Raw genomic sequence first — 25,636 nt, 5'->3', positions numbered from 1 at the left:
TACGGATGCGGTGTTTATGCAAGTGCACGGTAAAATAAAAGGTATAACCGCTTCTCTTGCCTTATGCGCCGTTTTCCTCCTCTGTTTCCCTCAAATAAGCAAGGGGTAAGCATCTTTGGCGATAGAAATAATTGTTAATGAGCATAAGCCCGTACGGTCCTCCATGTTGGTTTGTTTACACTTTTACGCAGTTTGGCGTGACTTTGCTGGAACGCTACAAAGTCGTGAGTCGTGACTTACGGGCTCAAAAACCTGCCTGGAACGCAGCATAATTCTGCTGAAATTATACCTCTTGACATTGGTTCGGTTGATTAACTGAATGCTCTCCACCTGTGCTAATTAGGTTAATTATCTGAACTTGCTCCTCCCGAACTTTGTTAATAAAACATAATTTATTAAAAAAAGAATATTTTCCTCTTCCTGTTAAAAGAAAAAATCTATCTCCAAGGTTTTCCAAACTTGACACTATCAAAGTTAGAACCAGATACTTGTCATGTCCTTAGTTACCTAAAATGAAAGAAGTACATTTCAAAACAATTAACGACATTTATCCATTTAACAAATTTATAAGAATAAGGTTTAATTTGGATAGCAATGTGTGTACATTTTGTCAAAAAGATACTGAATCTCAGGAACGTCTTTTTTATAATTGTATGATTTTTAAGTCCTTTTGGGACAGTTTGTATGAGTGGTTGGAGACAAAAAATGTAATACCTGCCTTTGACTATCATATTGTCTTTTTGGACAACAAAGACATTGAATTTTTGTGTAATAATGTGTTGATTGTAGCCAAATTTTACATACACAAATGTAGATTTGTTAAAGTTTCTCCATTTAAAAATGACTTTAAAATTTTATTTAAATCCTTAAAATAACCAAAAATGATGAGTGCCTTAAAGCTCTCTAAATTACTGGCAATGTATATGGATTTACCCCCCCCCTAAATCTAATTTACTCAGTTATAATTTGCTTTTAATGTATGTTAGTTTTTTTGTTTATGTTATTATTATCTTGTTTACAGTATGCTATCATTGATAATACAGTATGTCTATCATTGATAATATGTTAATGCCTGTTTGTTATTTGAAATGATTTAATAAAAAATAAAAAAAAATAATAAAAAAAACCCTTTATGATTCAATCACTTCCTCGTAGTTTTATGACGTGTCATAGTAAGTGACGAGTTGATCACTTGATAGGCCAACTGAAACATTTCGCAGCAGATTCGGATGTGTGTCCAGTGGCCAACAGAGGGAGTACAATTACCAGATGATTTTGCCCTGATCAGCCACGGTCCTCTGACTCTGATACATGCAATAACCTCCCTGTTAAAAATCACTTACACTGTATCTGTCATTTTTAAAATTAACACGCAAGCACTAAACATATCATAGCAAATTTTTACGTGCATCGCATACATTTTAAGTCACAAGACTAAATCCTGAAAAGTTTCTGAATGCATCCAAAGAACAGCAAATTTAGATATTGGTTGTTAAAATCTTCTTTCATCAAGCACTAAATAAAAAAATCACAACACCAAATTATTCTGTTAATAATTTTAGTAATGAATATTGTCATGCGTGTTAAGATATTAGTATAATCTGACTCACACTATAGTACTAGTGATGGCGGTGTTGTATAAAAAAAAAATATATTAAAAGAAAAAGAAAAAAAATTCTGGTGTAAGAACTTTATATTATTTTTCCTGACCCCAGACCGGGGACATAACACGTCAGACAACTGACTCAGTCGTGACTTTAGATTATTTGCCAGTTTTTAGACATTAAAAAATAGGCATATATATCGTTTTTTATTAAAATGCACACGAACTGTCCTCGTTCATTGGAGGCAGTTCGCTGTGGACTCGTGCACGCTGATCCGTGTCGCGCGCGCCTCAGTCTCTCGTTCTCAGCGCGTGGAAACAGCAGCTGTGCCGTCAGATGCAGCAGCACTGAAGAGCAACGACGGGCAACATTTCGCCATTCAGCTTCATTCACGTTTATTTTGCAGGATTATTACGCCGAATCACACCGAGGCTCGGAGCAGGCTTGATTCAGACCGGTAAGAGTCGTTCTTCATTTCTTCAGTGTTGCTGTTGTCTGTATTCGCTCCTTGCGTTCGTCCCAGTCCTGATAGCGTCTGCTAGTTCCCATTCTTCTCATTTCATCAGACTGAGCTGAGCTCCATCACAATGTTTCCCCCTATCGAAGCATCAATAACATTTACGAGCGGTGTGTTTACTACATTTTGTTTACATTCTCTATATATTTTCTAAATTGCGCGCGTTTCACTTGAGACATATTATACTTGTTGAAATACTTGTTGAGACAGAATTATTATTATAAGCTGTTGTATGTTGAATATTATATCAGTTTTGAAAGTTCAACGCGCAAATGTTTTGTTTTGGATACAGAGTTCACTGGAAAGAAAGCTATACAGACTCTTATTTCGTGCACGTGATAAAAAAACGAAAGACGGTCACAAACAATAAGTTTCTCGGCTTTGCGATGTTTTGAAACAGGCTGAAGACAATATATGTTGGTTAAATTCTGTTGAGAAGTGTTGAGTGTCGTGTAATTTTTGTATTTCACTTATTAATCACGGGGGTTTCGTGAGCGTCAGATGGTTCAGCGGCTCTGTAGAAACGCCGATGCCCTTGATATCATGTCACCTGGGCAACCGCTTCAGCACCATGGAGAGAGTTCGCTGGCTGAACGCGACGCGCTCCACATTCTGAGGAACCAAAGTTATTAACTCGCATCTGCTCGACTTCACACGGCGTTGATTATCAACTTTTGTATTATTGACACTATTCTTGGCTTATAAGTACGTTTGCTATGACACTAATCTCATACAAACAAACAAAACAACGCAGAAATTCATTTAAAGTTAACATGAAATCAAAATGGACTCTTCTTATTTTTTATGGAATATTGCAGTATTTATTATAAATGATTTATCCGTGCACTTTATTATTTTTTTAATTCATATACCCTCTTCTCTTCTCTTCTCTTCTCTTCTCTTCTCTTCTCTTCTCTTCTCTTCTCTTCTCTTCTCTTCTCTAATGACGTTTACTGGTGCAAGGGCGGGACAACCTGTCACTCACATGACATCACAGCAATCAATTCCCGATGGACAACATCAAGTCCCGCCCTACTCGCATATGTCACAATAGAGGAGAAAAGAATATCGCAACTTCCGTTTCATACTGACTTTAAAGGGTTAGTTCACCCAAAAATGAAAATAATGTCATTTATTACTCACCCTCATGCCGTTTCACACCTGTAAGGCCTTTATTCATCTTCGGAAATCTGAAATTCATCAATGAAATTCATCTTCATGAAATCTGATGGCTCAGTTAGGCCTGCATTCACAGCAATGACACGTCCTCTCTCAAGATCCATAAAGGTACTAAAAACATATTTAAATCAGTTCATGTGAGTTTGGTGGTTCTACCTTAATATTATAAAGCGATGAGAATACTTTTTGTGCGGCAAAAAACAACAACTTTTCAACAATATAGGGATTTCAAAACACTGCTTAGGAGCTTTGCGAATCGAATCAGTGACTCGGAGCACCAAAGTCACGTGATTTTAGCAGTTTAGCCATTTGACAGGAGATCCGAATCACTTATTCGATTTGTAAAGCTCCGAAGCAGTATTTGAAATCGGCCCATCACTATATTGTTGAAAAGTCGTTATTTTGTTTTTTTGGCACACAAAAAGTATTCTCGTCGCTTTGTAATATTAAGGTAGAACTACTGAACTCGCATGAATTGTTTTAAATGAGAGAGGAAGTGTCATTGCTGTGCTGATGCAGGCCTCACTGAGCCATCGGATTTAATCAAAATATCTTAATTTTTGTTCCGAAGTAATTAATGTGAGTAATTAATAACGTTATTTTCATTTTTGGGTGAACTAACCCTTTAAATACATGTAACATTCTGAATATGTCTAAGTATATGGCTTAGTATTTATTTTAAATGAGTTTGTTCTGGTCCTCAAATTTGATTGGCTCAATGAGTCAGCTTGTGACTCATTCATTGTGAATGTTTAGTTGTATTTTTAATGAAGTCCCGCCCTCATAAAGGTCACTGCACAAGTTCTATTGGTCAATGATCTGAATTTGTGTGTCAGTGTTCTCCAAACTTAAAACAGACATGAAATTCGTGGAGGCATAAAATTTCCCCGCTATTTGATCTTGCGAAAGGTATTTTAAAAGTTGCTGTGTCTGTTTTTTCTCTTGTGAACAGAAGTAGAGTTGTGTGCTTTTTTTGCCTACAGCAGCAGCATCAGTGCATTTATTATTATTATTATGTATGCATGTTATGTTTGGAGCATTTATATCGGTCCACGATCACTTGCGCTGCATTTCTCTCACTATTGTGCGCTGAGCGAAAACCTGGAATGGAGTTTGAGCCGAGTGATAACAGAGCACTTTCAGCGGGGGAGGCTCCGCTCCACTCATATAAGGGTCAATGTCGTGAAGGGCCATTTTTTTGTCCAAAGGCCTTAATAATAATAATAAAAACAAAGATATGACATCCAAAGTATGTACAACTAGATCACTTTTATTGAATCCAAAAGGTTTCAATTATATTTTGTTACATATAAAGGTATTTTAAAGATTGTGAAGTGTCAAAAGGTCATTTGGTTTAACCGTCCAAAGGCCAATACAGCCATTTCATTTGTGATTAAAATATCTTAAAATGTAATAAATGTATATATTTTTTATTCTGGCATGATTTTATAACATTATATATTAACCTGCAAATGACCACATGGTCGTGAAGCAAAGTAACTAACTTTCTCTTAACTATTTGAAAAATTCATGTTTTCACACTGAAAAATCAGGTCATTCGGTACAACCGCTATAAAACATGGAAAATGTAACATTTTAAAAACTTGTACTAAATATAAAATGTTTGATTGTCCTTTTGCTAGCTAGCTGGATATCAGCCTGTTAGCATCGTTTAAAAATATCATCATTCGGTATAACCAAAAGTGTCATTCGGTAAAACCGAAATTTTGGTTAAACCGAATGACTTTTTTGGTGACAAATTTTGTCCATCTTGTAAAAAATGACAAAAGCAGTGTTAATTGATTATAAAACCCACATAATCTCATTGTTAACACTGAATAAAACTTCAAAAATAATTCTCCATTAGGTTTTTTTAACCTTATTCGTCATTGACCCATATGCTGTTCCAGTCCGGATTTTAGCCTGTGCGCTTCTTAGTTACATGCAAAACTTGATGCTTTGGCTTCTTTTGGAAGCATTTTTGTTGACAGATAAGAAATATACAGACCAACTGGTCAATTTCTGTCCAAAATGTAAATTACTTGATTTTAATTACTTTCATGTTGAACCTTTGTGTAAAAGCAATATCAGACTTGCAATTGTGCAACTACATTACATTTTTTATAACCACATCACTTTAAATGCAATTGTTTCCTCTGGACTGTAGTATTACAGCATGTAATATATTACAAAGAAGCCAGACTTCTGTTGAAATAGAGGATTAGAAATGGTTTGATTTGATTCAGATTAGAATATAAACAAAAGTCAATTGTACAACCTGCAAATTTCTGTTGACCTAATAGTTACAGTGGGGGAAAGTGCTCAAGAAATCTTCAGGGGCTGTCATTGTTATGAGGCACTGAACTTACAACGTGTTTGTTATAACATTATTTTCCATTCTGGGTCAGTGAAGTACCTCAACAAGAACTGTTTTTGAAACGATAGCAAATGAGTTCTTTATGGATGGCCAAGCAAAATAACCAAATCCACACTTTAATCAGAGCTGGCAGTTGGACCTACAGGAAAAGAGCTGTGAAGACAAAAGAAATAATGATATTTAATACTGACTTTATGAATGCTTAGCCAGCTATTTTTTTTTATGATACATGAGTAATAAATAATCTTGTAGTTAGGGGTGCAACAAGCAGATATTTGACTCTGAATTTTATTTTGAAGTCCATATGTGTTGCTTTTAGTCTTACTACGACCTAAAATCCATGCCTGAAGGAGGTCTATATGTATAAATAGGTATAAATATAAACATGCAGTCAGATTAATGCAAACAAAACCAAAATTGACTGATGCATAAGGTGAAGAAAATACGTCTCAGATGGATCTCTAGAAGGAGATCCTTAAGTGAGATTCTTAAGTGTCCCATAAGGATGATGCAGTAAGTAACTCTCTTCATAAAAGCCTCTGATGATAGTCACAGCATTTTTACTGCTGCTGCTTTTCTTTCAGAGGCTCTGTATATAGAGAAAAACACACGCACTGATTGAAATGCACTGGTTGTGGAATTAGAGTATGATATCAGGCAAACACTTAGTGGTCATGGGTCCATATTAGAGCTCCACAGTTAGTTGTTAAAAAGATCTCAATTGAAACACCCACGCGACATATTTCAAAATGACATCGATTCTCCTGTGTCTAATAAACCTGACAAAATGACACCTGCACACTGTTAGCCCGGATAAGTTGAATTTACTTAAAAAATTTGAGGAAACTGGTTGCCCTAAAAAAATTAAGTAATGATTAAGTAATGTGAACTTAATAATTCGAGTTCATTTAACTTAAAATGTTTTGTAATATTAATTACTTTGTAGTTATTACAACTAGTATATTTAAGTTCAATGTTCTAAGCAAGTTAACTTGCCACCAATCAAAATTCATCCATGCCTCCCATCATGCATTGCTGCATGAATAAATTATGAGCTGAATTGTCTTAGTAATTTTCTTTATTCTCACTATTTAAATTTTGCTGTTTTTCTGTGACTTTTTAGTAGCTTGTTTTCTAATGTTCAGAGTTGATCTGTTTATCAGAACATGCTGCTTGTCACCGTCATTGAGATTCACAGGCTGATTCTTGATGTCTGTGTGTGCCTAAAATATATATATATATTTTTTTTTTGTGATAAGGACAACTTTAAAAAAAAAAAATTGTATTGTAGAAGTTGATCCTCCGCTGTAGAATCACAGTGCTGCTGTAATCAATAATGTAAATCTAACTCAGAGATTGGGCTCTAAATGAGTTTAGTGATTCAGATGAAATAATGATTATGTGAAAACATAACCAACATCACCTGATCATCTTTTAACTTTGCTTGTCTGGTTGGTTTTAATACAGTTAAAACTGCCCAAACAAAATCTAATATTAAAAAGTCAAGGGTCAAGAGCTCAACTAAAACAAACACTGACCCTCGATGATGGTAACTTAAAAATTGTGATTTTCTCCTTTGGTGAAAAACTATAAGGTAAATGTTAGGAAAAAATGTCTGTAGAACAGCCAAAACAAATGTTCCAACTGCTTATCAACAGCTCCTTGAATTCATACACACCACGACAAAATGGCGTCATTACCTGCCGCAAACCAGTGTGAAGGAGGCGTGGCCAGGAGAAAAACTTAATAATTTAAGTGCATTTAACTTACATTTATTAACACATTCAAATACACCCACAAATTAGTAGAATATACTTATATTTTATAAGTAATGCAACCAAACTTAAATATTTTAAGTATATTGTAATTATGTTTTTTAAGTAAATATAAAATCCGGGCTAAGAGTGCACATTCAGATCTGCACTAGCGCTGCCGCTGACCAAGCAGTTGTCATGTAGGTATGAAACAGCTTCTTTTCAACCACACGGTATCATTATTTCTGTGATAAAAATATTCAAATTATCACATAAGTACTGGGATAAAAGTTTATAGTTCAGATATGGACACTGATGTCTGTGGTAGCAATCAAAATCATCTTTTGAAATGAACTTGGTACTTCAAATAACGATTGTATCTGCAAACCCCATATTTGTGCCTCTGTTTGTAGTTGCACATGTTTCTCTGAACTTGATATATGGTAATTATAAATAAGCATTCCCATCTGTTTTGACTTCATTCCAGATTCATGAAAATGAAGCAAAGCATCACTTTGTGATGACTTAATAACATTATGCCAATACTACAATTTAGATTTGAAAGCTATTACAAAGCGTTAGAAAATCCTGGAAACATTCCCTCTCACATTCACATTGTTTACAAATGTAGTCATGCTATAAAATAATGCCATACTGATGTCTTCCCTCTCAAATTAAATTACCCTCAATGATTGAACTGGCATTGCAGTGTGCTCCAATACTTTCCACAGGCTCTGTTTTTCAAATAGTTGAATCATCTGTGAGAGTGAAAGGTCTCACTGCTGCCCAGTATTTTTGCAAAAAAAACATTTTTTTTTCTTTTCATCTATCAAAAGTGAGTCCAATTAGGCTCATGTGCAGATAATTCTTCTACCAGCGCTTTTCTCATTCACCATTTTGTGTAGCACAGCATGAACCCTTAAACAATACAGAGATTGTAAAGATCAACTGAGGAAAATTATAGTCACCAGGTGTCTGTGTTGCACATGGCTGATATATTCTTAATAGTTCGGCTGTTGATGCAAAGACATTCTGGACACAGACACGCCGGGCTGTCACAAGCATGATCCGGGCCCCCCTTGGTTGGGTCATGGGGTGGGGGGTCTTCACCATGGACCCCTTAAAGCACAGTTATATAATATGATTGAAATAAACAGTGTTTTAAGGTTTTCACGTAGCCTATTCAGGTACTGTAAACTGTAGTCAAAAAATAACACTGCACTTTATAAATAAAATATAGCTACATTACAAATATAGTTACAAAAGTTATTCAGTCAAGAACAGTGAGTGAATTTTCCCTTTGTCTTTTGTTGTTTGATTAACATTATAGAGACGGCAACAGAAATATTAGGCTGCTGTCACTTTAAGAGCTGCACGGATCCATTTTACTGTTACACTTGCGTTTTCTTTCTCAACTGTTTACGTTCACTTAAGACTGGACCAACTGTGTTTACGAGGATATTTTGACATATTTTTGTGTGTATTTGTCCATTCAAGTACAAAAAGACTTGGACGAGAACTACACTGTCACTGTATGAGAGGTGGCTTTCTGCGCGCACGTTTTGGATGTGTGTGCAGCACAGAAAACAGTGTGCGAGTCTTCTGGCGCTTGAATTGTTTCAAATCACATTAAAATCACTTTTTCTGTGAGCAGGCTTTGGATGTGTGTGCAGCACTGAAACGGCACTCGGGTCTTCTTGCCCTTAAATGGTTTAAAGTCATATTAAAATGTGCACAAAGGAATCGATAAGAGGAATAAAAATCCAATTCCTGACCTTAAGTTTTGATCCCAAAACCTAATTTTGTGTTTAAAGTATAACTGCTAAATCTTTTCTCCTCTCATATTTTATGTCACACTTTCACTAACAGATTTAGGACACTGTGACGTTGATGCCATTCTGCATGGCATGCTTTTCCTCAGCTGGCCCCCATACCAGCTGTTCCTCGGTTTAGCAATACTAGCCGTTATTAGAATCCTCTCATCTAGACCCCCTGTACTTTAACACATGATCATGACCGTCGTTGACGAGACAGTAATTGGCCCAATGTGCCGTGTCCGAATGGCTTTGGTCACACTTGCCGTCTGAAGCCACTGTATCTCACTGCATCTCAAAGCAGCAGTTATGAAAGCCTCCTTTGATGTTAGGATGTTTTTCTGGGACGGATTTTCTGCCACAATAAGCTGCGTTATTCTTTGGAGGGGGCCGTGAGCCCCGAAGTAAGGCTTGGCAATAAATCAAGTTATAATTTAATTTATATGGAGATCCATGGAATAAAGCGAGCAGGAAATGCAATTTGCTGCCTCTTAGATCTCTGAATAAACATGGCTCGGTTAGTACAGGACATGAGGAGCCGCTTCAGTAAGAGTCAAACTGGTGGGTCACAAACCAAAAATGGGTTGCAGACTAGTTGTTTACTGGTTGCAGACTGAAAAAAAATGTTACAATAAGGTCTCATTGTAAACATTACATAATGTATTAGCTAACATGAACAAAATATTTATTATGTTTTATTATTTATTATCTTTGTCAATATTAGTAAAAATGTAATTGTTCATTGTGTTCATGTTAGTTCGCAGTGCATTAACTAATGTTAATAAATACAGCTTTTGATTTCAAAAATGTAAATGTTGATTGACTAAGATTAATAAATGATGTGAAAGCGTTGGCAATTTTTAGTTCATGTTAACTAACGCAGTTAACTAATGTTAACAAATGAAACATTATTGTAAAGTGTTACCAAAAAATTGTATGATTTGTCTTTTATTCAGAAACTGCTTGTAAATTTCACTAATAATTACAAAGAAATGGCAAGTAACACACTGAATTAAAAGTGAAATTTTGTAGTAGAAAGAATGAAATAGTATTTTTATGTAAAATGTACTCTAATAATCTTTTTTTTTATTATTTACAACAGTGCAGACAGCAGGGGGAAATGCTAAATGCAAATAATTAAATTCAACTAAAGAACTAACTAACTAGTCATGAAAGCAAAATAAATAGGCTTATTGTATGGCTCTCTGGAATACTCAATTCTATTGTGCAATCAAGCTGATTTTTTTTTTTTTTTTTTTTTTGATTATTAATTATTGCAAAATGTGATGTGAATTATTTTCTGCTAAGTGCATACAACTATTGGAAGTAAAAGACATTTGGAAACCAATCAATCAATCAATCAATCAATCAATCAATCAATCAATCAATCTTTTTATTTTTTTGAGGACATTTTTGTTTTCTTTTGCACAATAAAACAATTTTAATGCTGGGTTGCCAGTTGCCACTTGACATCCTTGTAAAATCTTGCTTCTGAATTAAATCCAGTAAAGAACCACAGCTATACTAATTAAACGGCAATGAAGAGAAATGGGAAAATATTTTTCTTTTTAAAGAGAGCTGTTTACAATAATTAACTGTGAATGACTGTATTTGCCTTCTATTCAACTAGCTTTTGTTGTAATTACACATTTTAAGTGCTAAAGTTAATTGTCCATGGGTGGCTTTTACAGTGTTATTTCATTCTCGTTGATTGCTGAACGGCAGGGTCTGGCTGTTAAAATGGACGATTCTTTCCTCCATCTCTCTTGAGTTTTCATGTCAGTTAGAAAGTCAAGATTTTGGCGACTGCACTGGAATCTTTTTTTATTATTTCAGGAGAGAGTGCTGCGTGACTTCAGCTATGCTACTTTGCCTTGAGAGGTGCATTTGCTTAGTCTCTTACTGACAGGGGTGCTATGGAAAAGGAACAGACCGTCTGTCTCCCCATTACCAGCCTGTGGCCAGAGAGAGATTATCATCCGCGCACACACAAACCTCTGCCTGCGAACAGTGCAGCAGGCAGTGATGCAGAAGCCTTCAGGAATGGGGGTTAATGGTTTTTGCTGTGCGTGTCTCTCTCATTTGGTTATTCAATCCTTCCATTCTGCATGCTTTACTGCAAGAGGGCTGTGAAAAGGGAAAAACTGTCAGCAGGCCTGCTGCTTCTACATTGGTAAAATGATTTTTAGACTTTTTTTGACATCATTATTTTCACTGAAAAAACTGCTACAGTTTTCTCTCTTTTTTAATTCAGCATGCTGTATGTAATGCTGTATTTTTACTGTGAAAGAATTGTACTGTAAAATCAATGCAGGCTAGGTCTTTTCTGTCATTACATTCTTGTTGGGGAATACTCCGGCTGTATTGGTAGCCAATGATCTCGCTGCTCACCCTTCAAATACTTGGTCAGCATTTTCTGTAGCAGTGCAGCATGCTTTCAGAAACCCTACACCCCAGCTCCACCTGTATAGATCTGCTACAGGTAATTCATGTACGTTATATTGTACAGCAGCAGCATGTCTTACTCGGTCACAGCAGCGTGTTGTGTATGCATTGGCAGTAACAATTATCATACTTGCTCTGCAGCAGCAGTATACTCCATTTGATAGAATGCTCAAACATGCGTTGACACATGCGCTCTAGAAAGTTTCATCGGTAGCACTTTACTTGAAGGGGTGTGCATAAGACTGACAAGACCCCTTCATAATCATAAAAGAATAATAAGGAGGTTTTATGCATGTTTATGACAACTGTCATTAAGTGTCATTCGCTCAATTATGTCAGTTTTAATGCAAAGATGACATTGTTTGAGATGTTTGTGTTATGACAACTTGACATGAACCAATACATCAAAACCTGTCAGTGTCTTTGTCATGACAACTTGACATTACTAAGACAATATAAACTGTCATAAACATGACATAGCAGATGAATTATCAAACTTAAGAAACTACTTAGCTTTAAGGGTTAACATTACATTACATTATTTTGGTAACACTTTAGTATAGGGAACACATAACTATTATCTATGACTTTTCCCTCAATAAACTCCTAATTTACTGCTTATTAATAGTTAATTGTTAAGTTTAGGTATTGGGTAGGATTAAGAATGTAGAATAAGGTCATGCAGAATACAGCATTAATATGTGCTTAATAATTACTAATAAATAGTCAATAATCTAGTAATATGCATGCTAATAGTAATAAGCAACTAGTTAAAACCATTTTACCATTTGTTTGTTACCATTTTTTTTTTTATAACAGTGTCATCTTTTTTTTTAAGAAATCTGAAATTGTCTATTATCTGACCTTCTGTTGGAGGAAACTTAAAAAAAAAAAAAACATTATTAAATGAAAACTATTCATGACGCTGTTATAAAATTATTTGACAGAGTATTAACACTTAGTGACATTTTAATGACAAGTTCAATTTGTATTTGAAAAAAAGTGGTTAGAAAAATATTCATGACACTATTATAATGACCTCATGACAGCCAATGTCAAAACCAACCACATGACAGTTTAATGTAATTTTAACCCATAAAGCTAAATAATGTCAAGTTGTCATGACAAAGACACTGACAGGTTTTGATGTATTGGTTAATGTCAAGTTGTCATAAAAAAGACATCTCAACAATGTCATCTTTGCATTAAAAATGACATAATTGAGGGAATGACACTTAATGACAGTTGTCATAAACATGCATAAAACCTCCTTCATATCAGTGACATTTGTCATGTCATGAAGGTGTCATGTCAGTCTTATGCACACCCCTTCAAGTAAAGTGTTACCGTTTCATCTTTGTCCAGTGTATATTTTTCTCCAGAAGTTAAAATGTCTTTGTATTCTTTTAAAGGAACACTCCACTTTTTTTGAAAAGTCCGGGTCTAGCTGTACCACTTTTACCATAGCTTAGCATAGTTCATTGAATCTGATGAGACTGTTAGCATCTCGCTCAAAAATGACCAAAGAGTTTCGATATTTTTCCTATTTAAAACTTGACTTTTCTGTAATTACATCGTGTACTAAGACCGACGGAAAATGAAAAGTTGCGATTTTCTAGGCCGATATGGCTAGGAACTATACTCTCGTTCTGGCGTAATAATCAAGGAACTTTGCTGCCGTACCATGGGTGCAGCAGGCGCAATGATATTACGCAGTGCCTGTGACCCCCTGCTTGCACAAGGAGCGTGCCTTGCAACCATGGAGACATTTGTGAGAGACGCTGCGTAATATCATTGGGACACACAAAATCATGGGACACACAAAAGACATTTTGAAAAACGTGTTAGTGTTTTTTTCATTCAATGAAAGTTGTTCTGGACTCCATTGCCTTTCATTGTGTAAACAAAAACAGTTCTTCACAGTATCTGTGAAGTTTTTTTTTTTTTTTGAACAGGTTTGGACAGAATTCACACTAAATTGTATTTGTATGTAGCTTGTTGTTACAGGACATGTTCCTTTTCTTCAGCTTCATTTGCAATACGAAGACCTCCACGCTTATGTTGTGGCAGCTATTGTCCTGACCTTGCACTGCATCATTGGACATGCATAGATAGTATAATCTAGAATGAGATAGTATCTCTTCAGGCGGAGAGTATCAGATTGTGCCATTGCCTTGTTTTACATTAGTTCTTGGTTTTACTCCAGGTTTTAGAGCTTGAAACACAACTCAAATAATTTGGTTTGAGCTGATCTGGAAGATCAGCACAAAGTGAAAAAGTGAGTTCATTCTAAGTGCACAGGACGTAATGCGGGTTGATATAATATTTACAATATATTTGCTCTGATGCAGAAAATTACGACATAATTAAGCAACAGGATTTTAATATGCTATTTATTAGGAAATCACCATTCTATAATACTGTAATGTGTGAGAAACACAAAAATTCAAATACTATGGGACCACAAACAGTGTTTCAATCCAAGACACCAGGACTCATTGTGTCCAAAGCCAAGTGTCTCTTAGGAATTACATGGATTGCTCTCTAGATTTTAGTGTTTTTTTATTCTTTAAATAAACTAATAGAAGAACGGGTTTGCTGTATCCTGCATTACCCTTAGAAAACATCATTTTTACAGAGTAAGACGATGTTCAAATGATGGCTGTAAGTCTCTCACTTCCTGAAATGATTTAGATTTTTGCCTTGTATGACGGATCAGTGGACAGACACTGCATGACTGCACAGATGTCCTTAGATATGAAACCCTTTCAAAGATGGCTTTCATCTCCTCTGTCTCTGTCCTGTTCAAGGACAAAGGCTTGTAAAGGTGGGGGAGGGGAGACAATGGAGATATAAGAAGCGCTGGACCACTGACACATGCACACCGGCTCGAAACATACTCATACGTGAAAGCAAATTCTTCGAGTTAAGCAAGCTGCATCATTTTTTTCCCATTTCATACACTTTATCTACATTTAGCAAGTGTACACTGCAGTTCAAAAATTTGGGGTCAGTAAGATTTTTATAGAAATTAATATTTTATTCAGCAAGGATACATTAAAATGATCAAAAGTTCCAGTAAAGACATTTATATTGTTACAAAAGATTTCTATTTCAAATAAATGCCATTCTTCTTGATCATACAATCCTGAAATAATGTATCACGGTTTCCAGAAAAAAATATTAAGCAGCACAACTGTTTTCAACATTGATAATAATGAAAAATGTTTCTTGAGCACTAAGTCAGCATATTAGAGGATCATGTGACACTGAAGACTGTGGTAATGGCTGCTGAAAATTCAGCAAAGAATAAATTACATTTTAACCCTTAAAGAATTAGTTCACTTCTGAATTAAAATGTCATGATAATTTATTGACCCCCATGTCATCTGAGATGTTCATGTCTTTCTTTCTTCAGTCGATGCTGCTAAGTGTATTACTGCCCTCCACAGGTCAAAGTTTGAACTAAATTGTCATATACAATATGCTAGTGCAAGTATGTAAGAATTAGTTCAAACTTTGACCTGTGGAGGGCAGTAATACACTTAGCAGTGTCTACACTGCCGGAATTCTACAAGAAGAAGAGGAAGAAGAGAACTAGTGCAAGCCGAGCGTTTGTGGTTAAAACGAATAGCTTTTTTTTTTTTTTTAGAAAATGACCGATCATTTCACTAGATAAGACTGTTATTCCTCATCTGGGATTGTGTAGAATGCTTTGAAGCTGCACTGAAACTGCAATTTGGACTTTCAACCCAGTGAACCCCACTGAAGTCGACTATACAGACAAAAACCCTGGAATGTTTTCTTTAGAAACCTTAATTTCTTTTTGACTGCAGAAAGAAAGACATGAACATTTTGGATGAAATGGGGGTGAGTAAATTATATAGTGAAAATGATGAGCACTGAAGAAATCATGAGCTGAAACATCTGCTCTTTGGCCTGTTTTTAAGACACTTGTCACTTTTTTGCAAATTTTTTCACTTTGTAGATATCTAATTAAAGTAATTTTTGTGATAGGCCCTTGATTTGGTCTAATTGCATGTCTTTCAGTGTGCAGACAACTTTGGATTTTTGGTTATTCAGAAGTGAACTAATCCTTTAAACGCATACCTTTATCGACCCAGGATGTCATTATTATTATTTATTTATTTATTTTTTAAAGTTAGACATCAACCTTTTCAGTATTCCTCAATCTATTCCTTATAAACAATATAACAAGAAAAAATATAAAAGAATGTCTGTTTAATTCAATTTTTTTTACATAAAAAGTGAACAGGGTCACTAGTGACCCGAGGTATGTAATAGTGCAAGTATATTTTTTTGTGCAACAATAATTGAATCTTTGATGACTCAATACGTTTAATTCACCTTTATTCCTCAAGGTGACGATGTCTGATACACAATGATAATGTGAGGTTTCACTCATTACTGCATAAAACAAAAGGGTTACACTTTATTTTAAGGTGTCAGTATTACAAATACTTATAAATATTCATAAATATAATTAAACATTTAAGTACTGAGTAATAACAATTAACTACATGTACTTACTATAGGTTTAGGGTTAGGATTAGGGTTTGGTTTAGGGTTAGTCACATGTAATGCATAATTTATAGTTATTACTACAGTAACTATGCAACATGTGTAACAAGGACACTGCAAAATAAAGTGTTACCAACTAAAGAATACACAAGTATCATCAGCAAACTTGAAATGGCTCAGCAATTTACTGCAGAGCAAGTAATGTATGCAATCAAATATTAGTATCACTGTCACTTGATGGTGTATCTGGAGACGAAGCTGTCAGCGATCAAAATATTGATTTTAGAGACACTGAAAAGGATAGGTTGAGATCACGAGCCAGATGCTGCATGTACTGGGGAAATGAGCTCTGATGATGACAGTGATGATGGTACCTCAAACTGAACCCTTCTAAGTAAATATATCAAAATATGCTTTATTTTATTCTTTTGTCATTTTTATTAATATATCAGGAGAGTTTTAAACTATTGCGGCAGTTAGAGACCCATTGTGTTAGATATAGATCCGGGACCTGAATATGTAATAATGAATGGCAAAACATTCATGCATTTAAGGGTTAAAAATTATTAAAATAGAAAAGGTATTTTAAATTGTAATAATATTTCACAATATTACTGATTTTGTATTTATTTATTTTTTATCAAATAAATGAACCCTTGTTGAGCATAAGATACTTTCAAAAACATTTAAAAAATCTTACCGACCCAAACTTTTGAATGATAGTGTACTTGCTCAATAAAAACCTTAAAATTCCTTTGAGTCAGTGCTCTGACATTGCAAAGGCTGCTGGTTATGTCATATATCAGCTAGATAACTAGATTTTAGGGCTCTTCCTGATTTAACCCCTCACACCAATCATCCTCCTCTCTGCAGCAGGTGTTGGGAGATGATGAAGACGGGTCTTTGAATAGCCCACAGGTCCACAGCACTGAGCTCCATGTTGGATGATGAGATTTCTCTAGACATTAATGGCCAGTAAGCAGAAAGGCTGTACAGCCCGCGCTTTCTCTTCCAGCTGAACTGCTGACTGATCAGAGGAGATTCTCTGGCTACGGCCTCAGTAAACACAGACAGCCTTTTGCATTGAACTCTCTAATGAAACAACGTCAGCACTGATAGTGTTGGAGCAGGGTACACCTCACAGTCGAAATCTCATCTCAGTTCCATTTCTCTTGCCTAGATTGCTTCTGGGATAGATCTAACCCGAAAGGGCCAGACGAATACCTAAAACAGAGAATAAAGTGAGTCATCTGTAAATCTCTAGTGTTTCTCTCTCTATCACTGAGAGGGACTATTGTTCGGGCCTAAAGACTGGCACAGCTGTGGTTTGGCACGCACACTGAATGTTGCATCAGGAACAAAGCTTTATTCTTGACATTTTAACACTGCACCACTACAGTCAATCCGTGTCCCTAAACCTGATGACATGCACACTAGTCCTTCATTATTATTACTTACATTATAAAACAGATGGTTACAGCATCAAATGAGGGTATATTCAATATGACAAAATCACACATCCCATTAAATTAAGAATTTATTCTCTTCAACAAAAGGTTGAGCAAAATCCTTAGTAAGCCACTTCTTTTTTTTCCACAACACTTTTGTTAAAAAGGCTGTTATATATAAATGTAGTCGTTAGGTCAGTCTCAGTTCACATACTATTCTGCACTATTCTGTGTAATTTTATAATATAAGTATTGTGTTCACACTGAAAACCCCAAAAAGAAAAAGTGCAATTCAAATACCCAGATGATGCACTTAATTAATCCAAAAACTGAAGTGTTTAAGTTGGACAATTAAAGGGGTCATGACATGAGAAATCAAATTTACCTTGATCTTTTGACATATAAGAGGTCTTTGTACCATTAAAATATCCTGCAAGTTTAATAGCTTACAACTAGGGCTGGACGATTAATCGAAAAGTAATCGAAACCGAAATTCAGAACCTCTAACCGACGTAATTTTCCCATGCCGGTTATTCCGTTTTTTTAATCCTGTTAATACTTCCCACTTAAAAACATACTACCGCGTGAGTAGCCAAGTGACTCCGCCCCGTCCAGTCAATGCGCATGCAGAGTCAACACACAGAGACGGCGCGCGAGCGGTGAGCCTTGCGTCTTCACTAAAATTTGTCAGTTGTATGTGTTTTAAGGTTTGCCAGTTTAGACATTCAAGCGTTTTAGACGATCGGATGTGTATTATTATATTGAGCTACCATGCTCACGCAGCTGCATTGTGGCACAAACACTCATACAAACAGTAACGTTAGCTGCACAAAACGTGAAGATTGTGCGCACTCACTCAAAAAAATTTACTTTCACTGTTGTTAGTTTCACTCAATCCACCCTTAAAAAATTTACTTAAAAAACTCATGTAACTACATGAATGTAATTTAACTGCATTGTTTCTACTAAAAATGAGTATTGTCAGCTTTACTTAGTAAGTGTTTGTTCAGTCAACTTAACATTGCTGAGTGAAACGCACAAATTAATGTTGACATAACTAACTGGGCAGTGGATATGTAGATCCCAGCATGCTTTGTAAGGGACTGCATTAGGAGAGTAAATTTAGGGATTAAAGTGTTATTTTATGTGTTTTTCAGTAAAGGGAAAGATGTTGTTAGTGTTTAATGTTCAGTTATGTTGGACATTTAGAGGAGTTTCTGTAATGTTTTTGAATTTTGTAGTTACCATTATGCAAAAGAGTGTGGCCTGTGTTTAGGCTGTGCGCACTCATAGACGCATGTTTATAGGACGAAATTCCTGTTCTCAATTTAATTGAGTTTGTTCAATGCATTTCGTAGATAAAATAGTTAATTTAATAAGGTAAATTAAGTCAATAAATGTGTTCACCTTACGTAATAAATATAACATTATTAAGTAAACTGCACATATAAATATTATGTAACATTGACATTCAAATGATTTGTATTTACTCAAAGAAATTTTGTCAGCTGTACTTGAATTTCTTTTGTTCATACAACTAAATTGTTATTTGTACAAATTACTCAAAATAGTTGCGTGGAACCACTTGACACTTCTTTTTTAAGTAAATCCAACAATTCCTTTTTTTTTTGAGTGCTGAGGAGCAGAAACTAAGTTATCAGTGCTGTCCTGTGATTTATCACTAAAGTAGCTTAGAAACTCAAAAGTTATTATAGCATAGATTTTTCTACTTTTGAAGTAACTATTTAAAACCCACAGCATCACAATTAACAGAGAGACGGTATGACTAATTCACACACGCAATCGCTCTCATTACGTACGGGTCCTGTGCAAAGTTATCTTTATCTGATTTACAATGAGCAAAAATCTGTATTTCAAAAGGAAAAAATATCCCACCTTTAATAGTCAAGCAAATTTACAGTACACGACTTGTAAGTGAACTATGAGGGCAAAAACCCCCAGAAAAAACAGAAACAAAATAATCGTTCATTACTCATAATCGAGGTAAAATGTTCAGTTAATTGAGGTTTTGATTTTAGGTCATAATCGTCCAGCCCTACTTACAACATCCTCCTCATTACAAACAAAGCATTTATTTAATCAAGCTCCAAAAACAGCTTGTTTTGATATTGCACAATCTGTGATGTCACACAGGGAAATACATTTACATCTGACTGCCTCCCGAGCAAGAATATCGACAAATAGCTATACATCATCGCACCATAGGCCCCGCCTACTGGCATTAACGACTGACATTTGGCTACACTGGATGTGAGCGTCACATCGCATCAAAAGCATATAGAGCCCATTATAATCACTGACACTGTCTACACTGGATACAGATGTGCTTTCAGTCTCTGGCATACTCCACTTGAGCACTTTGAGTCTGTTCTGCATAAAGAGGATAATTGGAAGAGCAAAAGTATGTTCGTATGTTCAGTTTAAAAAGCTTGTTTGAGTCTTTGTACAGACTTCAGAAGGATCCCAGCGTCGGAAACAAGTGGATGGTTTCTTGGCAGTGGCTATTTACACTAAGTGTAAATAACAATTAGATGCTATTTACACTAAGTGAAAATAGCATATTTTCTTAGCGATAGATGCTATTTACACTAAGTAAAAATAGCAATATATTCTATTTACAATAGCAAGTGACAATAGCAGCTTCTTAGCAATGTGCTATTTACACTAGGTGAAAATAGTGATAGATTCTGTTTACACCATGTAAAGGTATCAGTTCTTAGATGATAAACAGTAATTAGATACTTTAAATTGGCAGGTACTATTTGCACCTCAGTATTTTTGTACATTAACAGGATGCAATAATATCATAGAGTGTAAATGATTACATTTATTAAAATTATGAAATGGATGCTGCCTTATTGGGAGGATAAAAAACCTCCCTACACCTTCCCCTAATCCTTCCCAATAAACACTTTTAATATTATAAAACACTCGTTCACAGTTTATTTCCATGTTTAGAACATTATTTTCAATTTTACAAAAGCAAGGTATGTGAGCCTTACTCGCTACTGCTGCACCACTGAAGACGTTGATTTCTGTGTGTCCTTTTTAACCCTTTGAGTGGTACGGTCCCACATGTGGGATTTTTATTTTTGTGCCCCTGAGCGTACAGTCCCACATATGGGATTTCGAACGTTCAGCGACGTCACATAACTGCCAGATTCAAACTGTGCTTTCGCGCTTTGGCTGTGAGACGGACGCGCGCAGCTCTTGTCATATATCACAGCTATGCAGTGTTTTCAGCCACATAATGTTTCTTTTAAGGTTTCGGACATTTAAATACACATAAGCACCATTAAAACAATACATTTGGAGTTTATAAAATACACACTGATGTCAGACATCAGTGGAAGCAGCAATAACAGTGAATTCAAATATAATTTGCAGACATTTATTCATATCAGACACACATAATGGGCCTAAGTAACTATAAAGTTTATTCTATTATTCTTTCAGTTCACCAGCCACTTACTTGCATATATTTCTTGCCTGGCAAGGCCAGACTGATATATCTTCTACAAGATATATCAGTCTGGTCAGTCTGCCCTCCATCGCGATTCGAGTCAACTCCAAACTGTACCGTGCAATCAGATTCGTTTATTTCAGTGACGCAAACAGCGTCACTCTAGTGTGGCGAAAGTCCCTTCAATATCAACAAAGATTGCGCACGGGAGACCTGAGAGTTTGTTCTATTCAGCCGTGAATTCAGTTTTAAATGACCAAAAACACATTAATTATCTACTTTTCGCTGTTGACTCTCTTGTCGCTTTGCTAAGGTCATATCCGCCCTTCTCTGATTGGTTTACTCCGCTTCCTGTTTGCTCGAATTTGCTCCGCCCTAGAAATCGAATTGATTCAATGGCCGACCAGACTCATCCGCTGGTACAGTGGTGAGGCTGGATTTTCCAGGCAATATATTTCGGGAGAAACTGATGAATTCACCTGCTGTAAATACGACTGACAGAACTGCAGCGCAAACTAAGATCAAGATAAAGATCATTTATAAAGGTTTTAAAACGACAAAACACTCACTTACACATATTTGAGAATCGAAATATCATATAGGGGAGAGTGGGGTAATGTGAGACATCGGGTAATGTGAGACACCCCCCTGTATCTCGACAAAGGAACACATTTGTGGTTATGTGACAATTATGTTTTCAAGCCCCTCACATTTCCCCTTGGCCATGAAGGAGAGGACCTCATGGTGCTGTGCTAAGCATGTTTTTTTCACAAAAATATATTTTTTGCATATAAAAGTAAATTTTCTTGCGGTCAACTTAATCAACTGTTGTGCCAAAGCAAACTGATTCAGGTAGAAAAACTTATATCATACATGTTGATGAACTATCAACATATAAAACCATGTGATGATGCAAGCTGAAGAGTAGCCTGAATTGCTAAGAGTGATCATTTTTTTCTAAAATGTAGTGGTGAGGTAAAGTGAGACAAATGCTTTGGGGTAAAGTGAGACATAAGGCACAAGTTAAATTTAGTCTTAAACATATTTTAATGTAATATTACATTACATATGTTTTATTTTTAATGTCATAAACATTGTAGAAAAGCCATCATGCCTAGGCAAAACACCAGGAAGACAACCTCTGGGGCAAAACACCCCTCGAGGAGAATGATGTGGCACATGTTCCTAAAAGTGATGTGGTAAAGAAGCTGCCTCAACCTAAAAGGCCTGGAGAGATGGAGAGAGCATCTCCTCATCTTTCCCTGTAACCTTCAGGGCTGGAATGTAGAGTAGGCCTAGTTGTAGAGTATAACAGTAGGCTGATGTTCTAATACAGGTGGGTCTAGTCCTGTGTTCTGAGTCCCAGGCTGTTCTAGCTGGTTCTGATTGTGCTTTGCTCTGACCTCCAGACACTAGCTGGCTCTAAGGGTGCGTTCACACTTGTAGTTCGGTTCATTTGGTTTATTTGGTCCGGACCAAAGAAGAAAAAAAAAAACATTTAGTCCCGGTCCAATTAGCGTTCAGATTGGCAATTTTATCACCAAACCAAAAGATACCGAACCTTGAGTTCATTACGTTCAATACATTCACAACGTGATTGGTCAGATTTTATGATGTATTGCCTATTTTGAATTGGAACTTAAAGGTACAATCTGTAAGATATTCACAGTAAAATATCCAAAAACCACTAGGCTAGTGTTATATATTTTGTCCAGCTGATGACTAACAATATCTCTAATGTTTTCAACTCCTTGTAAATCATGAGAAAATTCCCATTCTAAACAGTGACACGGGGTGTGCAGTCGCCTGTCAATGACGTTGGTTACCCTTTGTTACCGCCTTTACTGACGTAGAAACCACATGACAACAGTGTCGTGGACAAATGCGGAAGTAGTGTCTAGCGTCCAGCAAACCACTAGCTTGCTTCAAGCTGTTCCTTATTTACTTCTTGCACGTTTTATGGTGGATTGTGTTACTTATTTATGGAACATAATTACTGTTTACCATCTGCCGCTGGTTCTGTCGACAAGGACAGCTCCCGTAAACTTCATACTCATGACCGGAAAAGCGGAAGCGGCGCCGGTGACTGTGTCATAATAAAAGTCCCGCTGCTCGTGAGGCGTGTGTTGATCAATCGCTCCAGCTCCTCGTTCAGCTCCACAACACTCGCTCCTGCTCTGCTTCACACTACAGTAACGTTAATAATCGCATCCATGAACATGAGTTCTTCCCGACTCCAATCCCTATTCTTTTGCACCGTCCGTTGAGATGGAGACCACATGTCCCAAATTTCTGCTCTAAAACTTGGAGCCATCAAACTACGCCTTTGTTTTGAATAGGCTTCTAGCGACCTCTAGCGGAAAAAAATATTACAGATTGTACCTTTAACAAACATCCAAAACAATGCTGTGTGCTGAGGTAAATGCGCTTTTTGTGTGTGCGTAGCCTGCATGTGATGGTATTTTGACCAGCTGGGAACTCATGAAGAGCTCATAAAATGTGTAAAGTAGTCAAAATAGCGGCGGGAATCCATCCGTTACACACACAAACGAGACGCGCGTCTGATGCCTGTGATGGGCAAACTTGCGACTATGACAAGAAAAACCAACATGCGTGAGGATTCTATCCTTTTTAGAGTTTCTTTTTAGGCAGCGTTCACATATGTTCAAATGAACCGCGCTAACTGAGCAATCGCACCAGGGTTTGTTTTAATCGAACCAAACATGACAAGTGTGAACGCACCCTAAGGGTCCTGTGTTCTGACACCCAGACTGTGTTCTAATCTAACTGGTTCTATCTGTCATTTATGTTAATTAAAATATTTTGAATTATATTATGTTGTATTTGATTTTGTTCAAAGTTACTTTCAAGTGTTTAGGAAAAAAAGTGCTTAATTGACCAATCCCCATGATTTTGTTACTAGTCCGACATTAGTTCTGGAATGTGTGGTTGTCAGACTAGCTGTCAGGATTCAAACGGTTACAACAAGTGTTGTTATGGTAGTTTCACAGTGGAAAAAGTAAGTGGATCAGTTTACCCCCAGCTGGTTCACTTTACCCCCTTGATTTTTGTGGTCTGTCTCAGTTTACCCCTAAACTGGGGTAAAGTGAGACACAAGATGACTTTTTTAAAAACAATCATATTTTCATGGATCTTCATCCTGAATACATTCTGATCATTTCCATGGCTAGGAAACATCCTGAATTAATGGGAAAGGTGTACATTTTACTGATATATCATTTTAGCTCGCTTAGAGGGGAGCAAATGTAAAAAATGTCCCACTTTACCCCACTCTCCCCTAGTTGATGACCTGGTAATCAATTTTGTGAATATTTTAAATAAAAAAGGAAAAACTAAATAATAGGATCCATCTGTCATACAGTGTTATTGTGTTCAGCGCTCATGACACGCATGACGCGTCACCATGGAAACAATAAAGGCAAATGCTCTAAAATAACAGTCGCCTTAAAAAAAACTCTGGGGGGTAAATTAGAATATTTTAAACTCACGCTCGAAAGGGTTAAAACTTGAGTGGCCCAACCAGACATTGGTGGGTGGAGCTAGTGTTAATAGCATTTGCCAAAAAGTGCAGCTATTTGCACTTAGTGTAAATAGACACTCCGTAAATTTAACGGCATCCCAGATTGCGTCTGAGGATGAGGATATGTTTGTTTAGAGCATTTCGTATATATATATAATGTGTGTCAGTTAGGTATGAGGGTTGAAAACAATCATTTTCTGCATATATATATATATATATATATATATATAATATATATATATATATTAGTAACATTATTAGTGAACCTCAAGGAAAATATTACAATAATAAAAATCCATGTCATGACCATTTTAATGCACTTATGTGGCAGCTTTCCTTAGTCTCCAGTGCCTTATAAAATTCATACACTAGACAGTATAGTACAAGTATACTTAAGTATATGTGTATAGTTGATAGTATGTCATTTAGAACACAACTATTGTTTTAGCAAAATCACATATGCTCTGGCTTGGTTCTGGATTGTAATGGACTTTCCAGCATCCACTTAATCCCCATCCTACTTTTTCTCTCTTTGAAATTCTAATTTCACATGAAAATATGTCACATTGCTGCAGTAAAATGGATTGAGAATACCAATTCACATTGACTTTATTGTCACATAGCATGTAGGTGTGATTAATTAATAGTAAGTGTGGTATTTTTATGATGGATGAATTAAATCGCCTTTGATTGTGTCAGATCAGTGCTAGGAGAGTATCAATGAATGGAAGAGATCAGCACGTAAAGGCTGATGTACACATGTACCTGCCATGGATCTGACACCTTCTCGACTGGGAATTGAACAGGTTGCTAAGCAACAAGCACAAGCCTCTTTGGAAGGCTTGAATCTTAATTGGTCTGACTGGTCAGTCCTTTTTTATTTATTTATTTATTTTTGATGACAAGGTCACAGGTAGGAACACCAACAAAG

At 36.1% G+C, this 25,636-nt stretch overlaps 1 protein-coding gene across 2 annotated transcripts in view; it reads left to right on the top strand.

Annotated features, from left to right (window-relative positions):
* The first annotated feature begins 1,862 nt into the window (after window positions 1-1,862).
* Window positions 1,863-25,636, top strand: part of enox1 (ecto-NOX disulfide-thiol exchanger 1) — a 143,609-nt gene continuing 119,835 nt past the window's right edge. For both annotated transcript variants that reach the window (XM_048193016.1, XM_048193015.1), the window contains exon 1: window positions 1,863-2,061. The gene's annotated coding sequence lies outside the window, so the exon portion shown is untranslated. The remainder of the gene's footprint in view (window positions 2,062-25,636) is intronic.

Source organism: Megalobrama amblycephala, linkage group LG6 (assembly GCF_018812025.1).
Source record: "Megalobrama amblycephala isolate DHTTF-2021 linkage group LG6, ASM1881202v1, whole genome shotgun sequence".
NCBI lineage: Eukaryota > Metazoa > Chordata > Actinopteri > Cypriniformes > Xenocyprididae > Megalobrama > Megalobrama amblycephala.
The sequence above is the reverse complement of the archived record's forward strand: the minus strand, read 5'-3'. Positions and strand labels throughout refer to the sequence as shown.